The sequence below is a fragment of the Centrocercus urophasianus genome, unplaced genomic scaffold (assembly GCF_019232065.1).
Source record: "Centrocercus urophasianus isolate 14NV4802_14NV808 unplaced genomic scaffold, USGS_Curo_1.0 seq_16, whole genome shotgun sequence".
In the NCBI taxonomy this organism is placed as follows: domain Eukaryota; kingdom Metazoa; phylum Chordata; class Aves; order Galliformes; family Phasianidae; genus Centrocercus; species Centrocercus urophasianus.
Genome location: NW_024884711.1, coordinates 14,111,283 through 14,125,100, shown reverse-complemented (window position 1 = coordinate 14,125,100; position 13,818 = coordinate 14,111,283). Strand labels below are relative to the sequence as shown.

At 45.0% G+C, this 13,818-nt stretch overlaps 1 protein-coding gene across 3 annotated transcripts in view; it reads left to right on the top strand.

The window, feature by feature from the left end:
• The first annotated feature begins 3,771 nt into the window (after positions 1-3,771).
• Positions 3,772-13,818, top strand: part of PLCL2 (phospholipase C like 2) — a 94,006-nt gene continuing 83,959 nt past the window's right edge. The window contains exon 1 of one of the 3 annotated variants that reach the window (XM_042816747.1): positions 3,772-3,937. The gene's annotated coding sequence lies outside the window, so the exon portion shown is untranslated. The remainder of the gene's footprint in view (positions 3,938-13,818) is intronic. The other 2 variants (XM_042816749.1, XM_042816750.1) reach the window with 2 other exon arrangements.

The window sequence follows — 13,818 nt, the reverse complement described above, 5'->3', positions numbered from 1 at the left end:
TTTTCAGGCATGTGCCCTTCAGATGACGTTCAGAAATTTTACTGGTTGCTTTGTATTATCATCACTTTATGGTCAAAAGTCTGCAAGTTCTTGATATCATTCATTACAGAACTGCCAAGGCTGCAGCTAAATGATTTCTTTTTCAGCGTTGTTATCTTGTATCTGTACAGGTTGGATAGATAAGTAGAGTTGGAAAAGGAAGTGTTCTTTTTTACTTTGTTTTTTTCTTTCTCTGAGACAGAACTGATCAAACATTGTTAAAGGCCTAAAAAGTGGTGTTTTATTATGTGCATCTGGAATAGCAAAAACACTGAAAACATGTGTCTTCTTCCTTGCCAGCTTACTGGCAATGTTCTGCGACAAACGAATCTATAGCACTTTCTGTCTGCTGTGTGTAATTCTCATCCTCCAGAAGAAATTGTGGTGGTCCTAAAGTGTCTCCTGTAGGAGCAGTTTGTGATGTGCTCATCGGTAGATACACTGCTAAAGGCTGCTTTAATATGCAAGACTGACTTTTCCTACTTCAGTGGCAAGACATTTGGGCAAGAGCAGATGTTCAGATGAGGACACATGGTGAAAGCTCTCTATCTCTGGCTCACGGAAACCAGAAACTTTGGATATTTTGAATCTGAAGTTTAATGTTGATGTTCTTTGCAGTTTGCAGCCTGTACCCTGCACATGCTTTGGTTTTCATTTGAACTAACGTTATGTGAATATTTGATTAAAACTGGGAATGATTTAGATGAGTGGTGTAACAGTGTCAGGTTCTGAGTCATTAGAAATGACACTGAGCAGGAAATGTTCTTCATACTCCCCTGTGCTGGATAACACCTCCTGGTGCCTTTTTTCTGTGGTGGCCAACAACGTTGTCATGAGCTGGAAATTAAGGATGTGATATGTTATTGTTATGGACCCTCAGCTGGTTTATTCCTTGAGAGTGGGGCAGCACTTCTACAAAGCAGTTCAAGAAATGCACATGGGTTCTTGCATCCCAGTAGCTGGACCTCTCACTGCACAGGTGAGCTGTTCAGTGCCTTCCTTGCTGCCCGGACAGCTGTTTATTGAAGAGCAGCCTTGAGCAGACAGGTTCTGGCCTGCAGTAGCATTTCTGCTCTGTGCCAACTTCTTCAGGGCCCGCTGTCTCTTGGTTCCCTTCCTGTAGCATGGCACAGCCTCCCCTGTGGCTCTCGCTGAGAGGGGGCAGAGAGCTGTCCCCAGGAGAAGGTCGGGTGCTTTCCCTTGGAAGGGTGCTGCTCTGCAGTGCTTGGTTACATCCTGCTGCTGAAGGGTAGAATTTGTAACAAGCTCTTCAGTGTTTCCATTGTGTAACTCGGCACAACACATCAAAGCTGGGTATTTGTGTTGCCTTATTCTAAGCATCTTTGGTAGGCACCTTATCTCAGATGCCAAGGTCTCTAGAGGACAACCAGAGGAATCTGAATGAAAAGTGCAGGGCCTGTGATGGGCTGCGAGGTGTGCCTGGCTCCTGTGTTATGCACCAGCTGAATGCTGAAGGTCAGGCAGTGTGGGCAGCCTTAGGCCTCCTGCTGCTCCCACCCTTCATGTGGCCATGCTTCAAGCAGAGCACTGACCATGAACAGAGGGCCCTGCCTCAGCTGTGCCGTTTTGTATTCCTTCGCTCAAATGAATGACGAAATATGGGGCCATCACAATATACAACTATATCTAAAAGTACAAATAAACATACATCTCTAAGTTATTCCTCATACATCAAGTCATAGAACCACAGAATGTCCCAAGTTGGAACTGACCCATAATGACCACTGAGTCCAGCTCCTGGTTCCACACGGCACCACCCAAATTTCAAGCCCTGTATCTGAGAGCACTTCCAAACACTGCTGAACTACAGCAGCTTGGGGCCGTGACCATTGTCCTAGGCATCCAGATCCATGCCCACTGCCCTCTGGTGAAGAACCTTTTCCTGATACCCAACTTGACCCGCCCCCATGCAGCTCCACGCTGTTCCCTCGGGCCCTAATTCTTGTTGCTTGAGCTTGTTTGGCCACGTTCTGAATGCACAAGTGTGGTACGTAAGGGCACACCAGTCACACTCGCTTTGCAATGGACACATCTCGAGGTGACCACCACGTTACTTTTCTCATTATGCTATCGTTAGTCCTGCGCTTGACCACGTTGTCTTTCCCTAATTAATTAACAGGCCTAATTGCGCTCACTGGCTGCCTCGGGGAAGCCCTCGCCAGGCTGCAGCTGAGGTATCGCCTCACAGCGCGGAACGGCCGCCGGCCCCCGCCCTTCCTGCCCACGCGGCGGGGGGCTCCGGCGGGGCCGCTGGGGGCGGGCGGGCTCTCCGAGGGCGGGCAGCTCTCGCCGGGCGACGGCGCAGCGCCGGAGGGGCGGCGGGAGCACCGGGAGCGCGAGGAGCCCTCAGCGGTGAGGGCGCGCGTGGAGGAATTCGCTGCCGGCCCCGCTGCTCCCTTCCTCCTCGCAGCGCGGTGAGCGCGGGTCCTGCCCCCGGCGGCGCGCCCCGAGTTGCCGGAGGGGGGGCTGCTGGCGGCGGGGCCGCCCAATCCGCGCGGGGCCGCCCCCGTGATTGGCAGCGCCGGGCGGGGGGGAGCCGGGCTCGCTCGCGCTGCTTTCCCCGGAGAGTTTCCGAGCGGGGGCGGCCGGGGCGCCTTTGCCCTCGGCGCTGCCGGCGTTTTGCCTGCTCGGGGCCGCCGGGCGCTCCGCCGAGGGAGGCGGCGCGAAGAACGAGGCAAGCGGCCACGCGAATCAGTTTCTCTCCGTATCCGGCTCCGGGCAGAGGCGGCGACCGTAGCGGGGAGGAGGGGAGAGGGGGAAAAGCGTCTCCGGGGCGGCGGCGGCGAGGGAACCCCCCGTCACTTCGCAGCCGAGGTGGGTAGCGGGGCGCGGCGGGCGGTGGCCGGGGGCGCGGGAGGGCGGCTGCCGGGGACGGGCGGGCAGCGGATTACCCGGGGACGGCGCGGCGAGGGGCGGGTGGCGGCGGGAGGGAAGAAAAGTTGCCGGCGGCGGCCAGCGGAGCGGCTGGTGGTGCCCGCTCTTCCCGGAGCCCCACGGGTCGCCGCCGCGCCGCTGAGACGGACTGCGCCTGGCCGCCGCCGGGGGAGTCCTGGGTGTTGCACTCAAGTTCTCGCCACGTTCCCGCTTTTTGGCGCCGGGCTGTGATGGCGAGGTCGGTGTCAGCGGGAAAACGCCGATTTCAGCACGCGATGGAGCAGGAGGTGCCCTAGCTGGTGGCTGTGCTCGTCCGGTGCGGGGCTGCGTGCGGGCCCTCCTCCCACCCGCGTGTGCGTGCGTGTGTGAATGAGTGAGTGCGAGTGCCGCGGTGTAACGCTCCCCCCCGCCGCCGCCGCGTGCGAGAGCAGCCCGTCACGTTTCGCCTCTTTTCCTTTCCCAGGTGCTGAAGGGCTGACGGACCGAGCGCTGGTGCTCGCAGAGACGACAGCGAGGCGTCCGCCCCCCACCAACCTCCTGGAGAGACGCGATCTCGGTGTCAAATGAGCGGCGGAGAGAGACTTTTGCTGATTCCCCCCCGCTCGTAAATACCCAGAAAGCGGAAGGAGCGGCACCGCCGAGCAGCGGCTGCGGCAGAGGGGAGGGGGACCGCGGCGCTGCGCTGCTGCAGCCCGGCGGCTGATGGCGGAGTTCGGCGGCGGCGGCGGCGGCGGGGGGGCTGCCCGGCTCCCCGGGGCCGCTGCAGGGCAAAGTGGCCTTCAGGGCTGGCGACGGGGACGGCGGAGGCGGCGGTGGGAGAGTCCGCTTTGACAGCGCCGGCGGCCGCGTCTCCAACGGGGACTGCGCGCTGGCGGGGGCCGGTGAGGAGCCGGGATCCGCGCCCCCCGGAAGCCCCGAGAACAGCGGCAAGGAGAAAGGGTTTCCCTGCGGGCAGCAGCGGGAGGGCAAGCCCGGCATCCCCCGGAGGAGCAGCATCATTAAGGTAAGGGCAGCACTCCTCCCAGCGGGGTCTCGCTTCTGTGTGTGGCGGAGATGTGGCTCCACATGAAGGGATATGCTGCTGGTTTTGTGTGTGTGTCCTCCTCCCGTTGAGGGGACCTGATTTTCCCTTTGTCAGAAGTGAACGGCAGAAAATGATGGCTTCATACACATCCACACCTGGCAGGGACTTGTGCTTTTGGGTTTCTTCAAAGGAAAACTGCAACTCCTGTGTGGAAGGTGGAAGAACCTGACTGGCTTCTGAAATGACAACATGGGCACCAGTCTGGCATTGAAGGATGGGATTATGCTGCATCTGTGTTGTTTGGGAGGCACTTGTGTGGAGCAATTTGTGACTCCTTTGGGCTGTGCATGTGACAGACACACAGCAAGTGATGAAGATGCGGCTCTCACTATGCTGGGGGTGGGAGAAGGTGGGACAGGGGGCTCTTTGTGTTAAAAGTGGCTGTCATGTAACAACAGGCTGTGTTGGGCTTCACCTGTAGGAACAACCTGTGTTTATGGTTTGTTCTGCATATTCTGAATGCTCGTGTTTGTGCTTGAAAAGTAGGGAAACATCAGTGGTAGAATGTAGGTAAGTGGAAAATAGAATGGGAGGATTGTTGATATAGTTGTTCACACGAACAACTGTTCTCTTTTCTTAAACCATTGATTCTGGAAGGTGAGACATTGCCTACGGGTAGCTTTTGTGACTCAATGGAAAAGCAGAAAGAACATATAGGAATGCATGTCCGTTTGTGCTGATGGCTCTGCTAAGGACAGAATAAAGCACAACTTCAAGTGTTTAAGAATTGAGTTCAATCAAGATCAGCTAGATCAAAATCAAGCTAGATTTGTTGTCTGCTTAAATATTTATACATCTCTGAAGTCAGCATATGAAGTTCTATTAGCAGGATAATAGCAAAACGTGTGGAAATGTAGGGCTGGTTCTGTATCTCAGGTTGTGTCAGTGCTTCCTGGACCTTGCTTTAGAAATCAAGGGGAGAGCAAGGGCAGTCAGCAGCAGAACGCATCTGACAGCCTGCACCCACCCTTCCTGTTCAAGCAGTGGTGCTAGGTGTGTATGTTTGTGTGTGAGTTAAAGAAAATACAACAGTAAATGAGAGGCAGCTGAACTCTGTGTTGGAATAACCGGGTGCGTACTGGGTTTGCCAGCAATTTTTTACAGCTCTGTTAATTCCTAACATTGTTTTGGGTCATCTGTGATAGCCCAAGAAGGGTAATACATTGCTTGCAGCGTGCAATGTGCCATAATACCATTTTATAGTTTACAATTTGGTTACAGCAGCCTTCAGCTACTTTGGTGACCAACCAAGGACAGTACGTAGGGATGGGATATACTGAAATTAAGCATGAGATAAGGAAATCTGGCTTGCATTATGTTTCATGAACACCTAAGTCAAGGTTCTTGTTTCTACAGAAATTACAGTGCTCTGGAATGTAAAATTACTCAATTTTCTAGTATTGATTGAGTGGAAAACTCTGGCAGCAATGCTTTTAAAGCTATGTGATCCATGTTTATTTTAGATATGACTCTTTTAATGCTTCTGGGAAAATTACTTTCTTCACACATGCTGAATATCTTTCGTCTGCTTGCTTCAGCAGTTTGCAGGTAGTTTGAATCAGGTTGTGTAGGTACCTCATTTTCAATATGAAACCTTTTGGAAAATCTGGCGTGAATGGTAAACCTTAACGTGCTCCTTGTTGTCTGCTCTTGCAGAGCAGAAGTGTATAAAGCAGAGTGGGGAAAAAAGTAAAATGTAATCTATTTTTCAGGAGCGTTCCTGGAGTTTTAGTTACTTACATAAATGATGTAAAACTGCTCTTAAGGAATGTAAGGAGTAATCTGAGGAAACTACTCCGTGCCGTGCAAACACAGTTCTCATACTTCTGTGCAGAATACAGGATGATGTTGGTTGATTTTTAAAATGCAGATTTATGGGATATCTAATGCTTTAAATGTGTAGGATTTTGAGTTACAAGGAGAAAATTGGTGTGTGAGTAGTAGTTCAGATTAAACTCTTCTGAAGTGCTTGTTTGTTCACAGAAATTGGGCCATGGCAGTATATCTTATTCTGTTTTTAATCTGTGCTTCCATTGGTTGACCATTTCTGTCCATTTTCAGGACACTTCTCAGAGTAGTCACTTTTTTTTCCCCGTTGCTTCTTTTTAACCCTTATTTGCATCTTCTATTCCTTCTTTTTCTTTTTTTTCCCTTTTTTTTTTTTTTCTTTTCTTACTGGTTCCATATTTTTTCCTTTTGTTTATTTTCTGCTCCTGCATCATTTTGGGTTTTTATTTTTTCATTGGGACAAGAATGTTTCCTCTTTGAGGATGATGCCTTCCAGGATGATGATGGGTGATAGAGTCACACTGGGAAAACTAAGATGGTCATGGTAGTTTACTTGGCCTTTCACTCTGATATATAAGCTCTATTAAAGACTGTGCCGTTAATTCTGAACAGTTTTTGTGGAATAGTCTTGTTTCAGTGCTTGCTGTTACTGAACCAAGCCTGAGGGCTGTGTTTATAGCGATGTGCATTTTCAGTTTGCTGCCTTCAGTTTATGAGAGTCTGATTTGTTTTCAGAGGTGACAGTGATGATGCATGGTACATTCGTAGGCTTTAGGCTCTTCAGAGACCTAATTTGTGGACTAATTTACATACCAGATACTTGTACCTAATGCCTTTTTTTTGGGGGGGGGGGGGGGTCAGTATTACGGTTTTCCATAACACTTCTCTTGAGGCAACTGTCTGTGCCTTCTATAATGTAATTTCCTACAGCAGTCCTTACAATTTTCTATAAAATTAATTTACAGTGAGTCCATCTTGCAGCTGAAAGTGAATGTAAACATCCTGTGAGCTTCTCTCAGCTGCTGTGGTAATTGGCAGTGGGCTTGCTTTATTTCTTGCAGGGTTCTTTCGCATCTCTCTTAAAAAGATTTAGAGATGGTGAGCCTTTGAGGCACTTTAAGAAGGCAGATGACTTGTGGTCTGCGTGTTTCCTCAGCTGCCTGCTTCCAGGGACCTCCAGGGAAATACAAACCACTCAGAGAACCTCACACCTTGTCAAAGCTGTAGACCTAGACAGAAAGAGACCCAGCAGTATGAAGGAATGAATGTATTAGGAGAGGTGTTAAAGTACTAAGAAGAGACACACTTAGGAGCAACCCCACTTGTCTGGGAAGACAACAGTGAGAAATAAATGAAGAAAAGTGGCCAGGTGTTGTGTGGGCAGCATGTGTCTGGAAGCAAAGTCCAGGTGTGGGCTTGTTTTTTTTCTTTTTTTCATATAGTAATAATGATCTTAGTGTCAGTAAATTTCTAGGCTGATAACTTAAGCAAATTTGTATCTCTCTTGTATTTATTTTCTTTCTTTCTTTCCTCTCTGCCTGACTGTGAACGTAAGCTTTCAGTTTGTGAAATCAGGCAGTTGTTGGTCATTGGCAACTCTGTAAGTTCTAATGCCTGTGAGAAGAGAGGAATCAAATTGAGCAGGCAGATTTTCTTGGCTGTAATTCACAACAGAGCTTTGCTTTTGAAATTGGTTGTTCTTATGTCTGTGTCTACAGTTAGGGAGTCCTGTAGCATATGCAACAGTTTTCTTCTTTTTAAATCAACATACCAATAGATGCCATTATCTCATTCAGTCCTCTGTGCTCTCTGGTTGGTACTGTATACCTGTTTGTAAGGGGTGTACAAAATATGAAATACGGAGAATGTTATGCAGTATTTTCTCCTACTGTGATAGCTTTAAAGCTTTTTATATACCTCTGTATTTGCATTTACAGTAAGCTCTAAGGCAATATTTTTAGTAGATCTCGATTTTCTGCAGCCCTAAATTACCTTAGCTAAAATGGCATGTTAGCAAGTCCTGGTGGAGATCCAGGAATAGATCACATGCTTTCAGTTTCCACCTAGAAGGGTATAAAGAAGTTAGGTTGTTGGAATCAGTTTAAAGTATATGAAATTATGTGATATTCAGCCATCTTTGATATTGGAGAAGAAACCTGTGAAGTGATATTGTTTTTTATAGATATATAGGCATTTGTGCCTTAGATGTGCTGGAGATTTTCAGCTAAACTTGGCTGAGCACTGGCGGGCTCAAAGGTGCTGAGGCTCCTCAAGTTCGAAGAAAACAGTCATATGGGGAAAAGAAAGAAAACTAGCCTGTGCTTTCTTGCTCCACACCCTTTCCGCTTGGGAACAAAAACCTATTGTATGAGCTTTATTCTTTGCAGTTCCACAAGGTCTGTGTGGAGGAAAGACATTACAAATGTCCCAGCAGTGGAGGATCATTCACTCACACACACGTGTTAACTGAGTTGATGCCAGAATCAAAGCGTTAGCAAACAAGTCTGCAGCAGTTCAGCTACTCCTACATCTTACTCTGAGCAGGCTTCCTACTGGATGGTGGAAGTGGAGATTTTCTGAGGAGCTGTTCTGGATTTTGCTGTCTGTTTTGTTCTTGTTGATGCCTGTTAGAGCCATGATCCCATCGCCACTGTTTGTCATACAGCAGGAGAGGTGGGTGAGCACCTGCAGCTTCACAAAGCCTGGAGCTTTTTCTTGGGGGTTATTTTCTCTTTGATTTGTCACACTTCCTATCTACATTGCAGAAGGTTACAAGCACCTTTTGATACGTGTTTCTTCTGTTTCATCCTCTACTATTTACTGTATAACCATTTTTAGCAATGTTACATGAATTGAATTCTCAAACAATAGTTGACACATAGTAGCTCTTTCTAAATTTTCATTTTATTGTTACTATTATTGGTTTTTGGATAAAGTATATGAAAACTCAATCCACACACGCACACATTAGGCAGTGTGCTGCTTTTTAACAGTGAGGCTGTGCTGTGAAGTGTCTTGTGGCACTGGCCATTGAGTGATTGCATGGTGCATTGTATTTGGTATATATTTTTGTTTGCCTTAGTGCTTTATCTAGACTGCAGTAATCGAAACTTTGCTTGGATTAACACTATTTAAAAAAAAAAAAAAAAAAAGGAAAAGAGAATGTGTTCATAGAAACAGAGACACAAGGTTTTTCACTTTCTCCTCGTTCAGCATGTAGTTTAGTTTGTTTACCTACTATAGCCAGTGAAGAGAAAACTCCCCCCCCCCCCCCTCCCCCAAGAGATGACTTGGAGAGGGAGCTTAATTTGGATGAATTTAGCTTGTCTGACTTCTCTTCTGGAAGAGCTTATCTGCCTATTTCTATTGACTGTATAAAGAGCTTGGCTACTGTGCATAATAACAACTCCTTCACACCCTCTGCCCCCAAATCCTTAGAATATCCATAAAACATGTTCAGTCTGTTATGTGAAAAACCAATAAATGGTATTTTAAAATAATTATGAACACCTGATGAGTTTTTTTTTTTTTTTTTTTTTTTTGTTCATGCCTATTACCAGACTTGATCAAATGTAGAACTATCAGTTTAGACTTTGTTACAACTAGGAATTAGAGTGGTGGTTTCCTACCTTCTCTACCCATGGCTCAGGGATAATGGATTGCTCACATGATTTGCTTGCATTCACAGAAGATTAAAAAAATATATATATATATATATATATAGAACTGAGGTTGGCAGTTCAAGGTTAATTGCATAGTTTGCTAGCCTTTGCTGGTCCATGGGTGATACTGATGTCGGTCTTAATATTTTGTCACTAGTTTTCTTTGAGTTCCTTTAAATAAAATCAGCTGATTGTCTGTCTTTAAGGGACAAATTAACACTTACTGTTGTACTGTGTATGAATTCTAAACTAATCTCTTTGGACACTAGTTTGGGATTGTGTTGAAAGTTTGGAAATTTAAATAGAAACAGATGAGCAGATAGACTTTATGGGAAGAAATGTAATAATTTGTTTAGCATAAGTGATGAAAAGGAAAACAAAAGGCAGCAGCATATGTGTATTAAAGCATGTTTAGAAATAGGGCTCAACCAGACTTTGAGAGGTCAGCCTATTCTGGTCTAGCACTTCGTTAGAGAATCAACTCTTATCAATTTTGGTATGATGCTCTTGCAATTTAATCACTTTTTCTTTTTGTTCCTCCTGTGCAGAACTGTGGACTGGTTCTTGCGCATGAGCGAAAGCACTGATCTGCACAGATTTTCAAAGCTCACACTTGTCCTGTTGCCTGAGTTTAAATTATTTTGGATCATATGTTAAATTTATCAGGTTATTTCTGATTGTGACTCACTTTCTAACATGGCTGCAACTCTTCCATCTTCACATTAATGGCCAGATTTCAATGTGAACCCATTTTCATTGTACAGTATTTGTTATTTTTTCTTTATGTGATAGTACTCCCTGGTGAAACTACAAATCAGTGGTTTTGTTCTTTGCTGCCTGTAAACTGGGCGATACGATGCTGCAGAATCTAACTCTGAAATATATTTATGAGGAGATGCCTTTATTTTTAAGTATATGAAATTAATAGACAGTAAGTATGAATTTATGAATATGCTCAATAGATCGCAAGATTGGGATAAAAAAAGGCAGCTCTGGAAGGAGCTGTTTTTACATGTCTTTAAGGAGAGTCAGTAGCAAGTGTCATCTTTCCTTACTCATTAGCAGCGCTTACAAAGTCTATCCTTACAGCTTTACAGTCAGTTTTCACATCTGGCATGGGGTCAGTGCCATCACTTTACTAATTTGTCTTTACTTCAGGCTGTTACGTTTGGAGCAATACTTTGGAAGGCTGTGTTGTGCATCCTCTTGATTGCAGCATCCCTCTCATTTCTACTTAGCTAGTTACTTGTTAAGAATGTCAGGGTAGGCCTCTTTGTCCCTTGCATCTGAAGAGGAGCATGGCTCATTTCACCCCTTTCTTCCCTCCTAGACCTTGGCCTCACAAAGCACCAATGTCCAAGTCAGCAAAGAGCATCTTATAGCCTGTCACTGGCAATTGGCTGCCCTGAGGATCACAGTGCTAACTAGTGCGGCCTTGAGACAGTTAAAAGGATGGGATTTGTTTCTGCTTCTGTTGGCTCCCTGGGGTTTCTTTTGATATCATTTCATCCCTTGAATAAGTAATAAAATATCCCAGAGTTCATCAGATTGTAGATCTGAAGGAATCAGGGATCAGGGGTCTTTTCAGATACCAGACATTCATTTTCTGGAGACTACAGTACATAGTTCAGGAGCACAGGCAGACAGGAAGTGACTTTAAACAAACAAAAAAATTTTTTTCATGATCTGAGACTTTTGTTGTACAATAAAACATTAGAACTTATGAAGCCAGATTTCCCACTTGACCATAAAGATATTTAATTTCAGGAAAGCAGTATGTTTAATTTTAGAAAAGCAATGTATTTATGGGTTTTATTTTAGTATCTGAACTACATACCTTACAAATACATAGCTGGTAACACTAATATGCATAATATTTGTTACAAACATCATCTTAACTTTGCTGGAATTGCTGCAGATGTTGTGCTGTAATGGTAGTCAGTATTGCAGGAGAAAAAGAACTGCTGGTGTTTTGTTAGAAAGCACTTCCACGGATTTCTCAAGATCTCCTTCTGGTTGAGCTTCTGTGATTGCCGCTGTTTGAACATAGCCCCGTCCTTTACCTTTTTAATGTAGGCTGGCAGAGTCTGTGTGTTTTTTTCTTTGTGAAATACCTCTCAGTGATGGAGAAGCCTGGTTGCCTTATATACTTCATTGCCTAGATCTTGATGACAGAAGTGTTTGATCTTGTCTGTCAACAGTTTAATCTAACCGCAATCCTTAAAAAAAAAAAAAAGTAAATGTCTGTTTACTTAAATAAAAGATAGCATCTAATTTCATTGCTCCATTTGTGATCTTGGTATTATTAAAGTGGACCTTTGGAATAAAGGGTCAGGAATGCAACTTGCTGTCAAAGCTATTGCTTATATTGCTTTCTTCCTACAAGTTGTTGTTGTTAGAGTTTGTAAGATAGTTGTAGGTTGCTTATTGAGTTATAGATAATTCCTGTTAATGGTACAGGAACAATTTTTTTAATAAAAGCAAGAGATTTTTTATATATTCAGTGATAATTTTTTCACTATTAAATGAGAGGCAGAATCAGTATCTTTCATGAATATTGTGTAAAAAAGTGTAGATTTTGAGTTGCTGAAATAATACTTCTAGTTGTTTCACAACTACATTCATTATCGTTATGAATAAGGCAGAAGAAACTAAGGGATAGCTGGAAATAAATTGCTTCTGGAAATTTCTTGAATCAACCAAATGTCACTTATAGAGAGTGGTCTCTAGATCAGGTTTGTTGTTGTTTTTTAAATGTGCTGATAGATTCTGGAAATGGCTTTTGCAGTAGTTTTCTAAGAGTTAAAGACTAATGTTATGTGAAATGAGAGGAGGTATTTAGTGTGGTACAGTACTACCACATAGTGGAAAAGGTATGGAAGACGTAAGGCGTTGGGAGTTCAGATGGGTTATGGTTGTTTTTTTTCTTTTGAAGAACCCTCAGAAGCATTTTTTAGCTGTTGGAAGTACCTGGTTGGCCAGAGCCTGACTCTCCCCGTTTGCAGGAAGCGCAGTGCCACATCTCACAGCTGTTGTTTGAGGCTGCCAGTGCTGAGTTTTGTTCCTCTGCTTGACTAACATGCACTCTGTGCCTCATACTTGCTCCTTCTTTGGTGAATGGCCAACCTGAATAAAATCTAGCCAAAGAGAGTTGTTATGGTTTGAAGACACTGAATATTTAGTTGTGAGTGTTGTCTTTTGGTATTTTGTGGATTCAGAAGTGAGACTGTGGAATAATTCCTAAAGTTAGTCTTTCACTGTACTGCTTGGCCTGATTCCATGTTGTCACCTTGTCCTACGGTGTCCCCCTGGTTGTTCACTGCTTCCCTTCTTTGGTCTCATCCCTCACACACCTTTGTTTTTTTGTTCTTGAGCAGCAGCCACCATGGGCTGGCCATGCTCTGCTCTTCCTCTCTGCTCTGGGGATCCTTCTGTACCCAGCAAGATATGAGAGGAGAGCAGAGCTCTATGTGCAGTAGAGCAGTGGTTCATGTCTGTGAATCCCCAGAAAGGAGTAATAAAATCCTGGGTTGAGGTTCCTGTGCAAGGCTGTTGGCCATTCACAGTGGCCTGAAGTCCCACAGGGTTGAGGCCCACGCTTACAGGGAAAGCTGCCTGCACAGTTTAGGGCAGGTGCATCTGTTCCTGTATCCTTTCCTGAAACCCTCTTCATATGTTGTCAGCCCTTGTGAATTTAGGAAAGGCTGGGTGAGAAGAGAAGTCTATGTGGTATATTAGCTGGCCTCCAGCTGTGACTCCTATGAGAAAGATGAGTAGGTAAAGCATCCTTTCCTGACATCTGCTCCCAGACATTTGGAGCTGAAGACGTCTTTGTGCTTAGTAATCCATTGTCAAAGACCAGGTTGGCTTTTCTAAGCTTAACACTGCTTTAACATCCTATGGCAGTTTTTTAACAAAGTGCTGTGAGAAGTGCCTTTCTGCCTGGTTTTATGTGGTACCTACTTGTTTGCCACCTAACACACGAATGAAGGGATATCAAGTAAACAATCGTCTTGTCCTTGCTTTCTGTATTCTATGTGAGTCAAAAGGTGTTTGTCATACTTGATCTGTGTCATCTTTTTCTTTTCCAGGCTAAAGAATATTGCTGTATTTAGTTGTGATACTAAATTGTATTGTAATTTATTACTTTTGAGTGTTGTCAGCATGAAAGATTTAAATGCCACTAATTGGTAATGGAGGATTGCTGTTAAAGCCATTTACTTTCCCTTTGAAGAGCTGTATAAGGATGTCTTTGCTGGTGATGGTGCTTGTTGTGTTGGAAATGGTTGGCATTAACATCTCTATTTGAGGCTGAAGGTCTGTTAGAAATTTTTTTAATATGTTATGAAA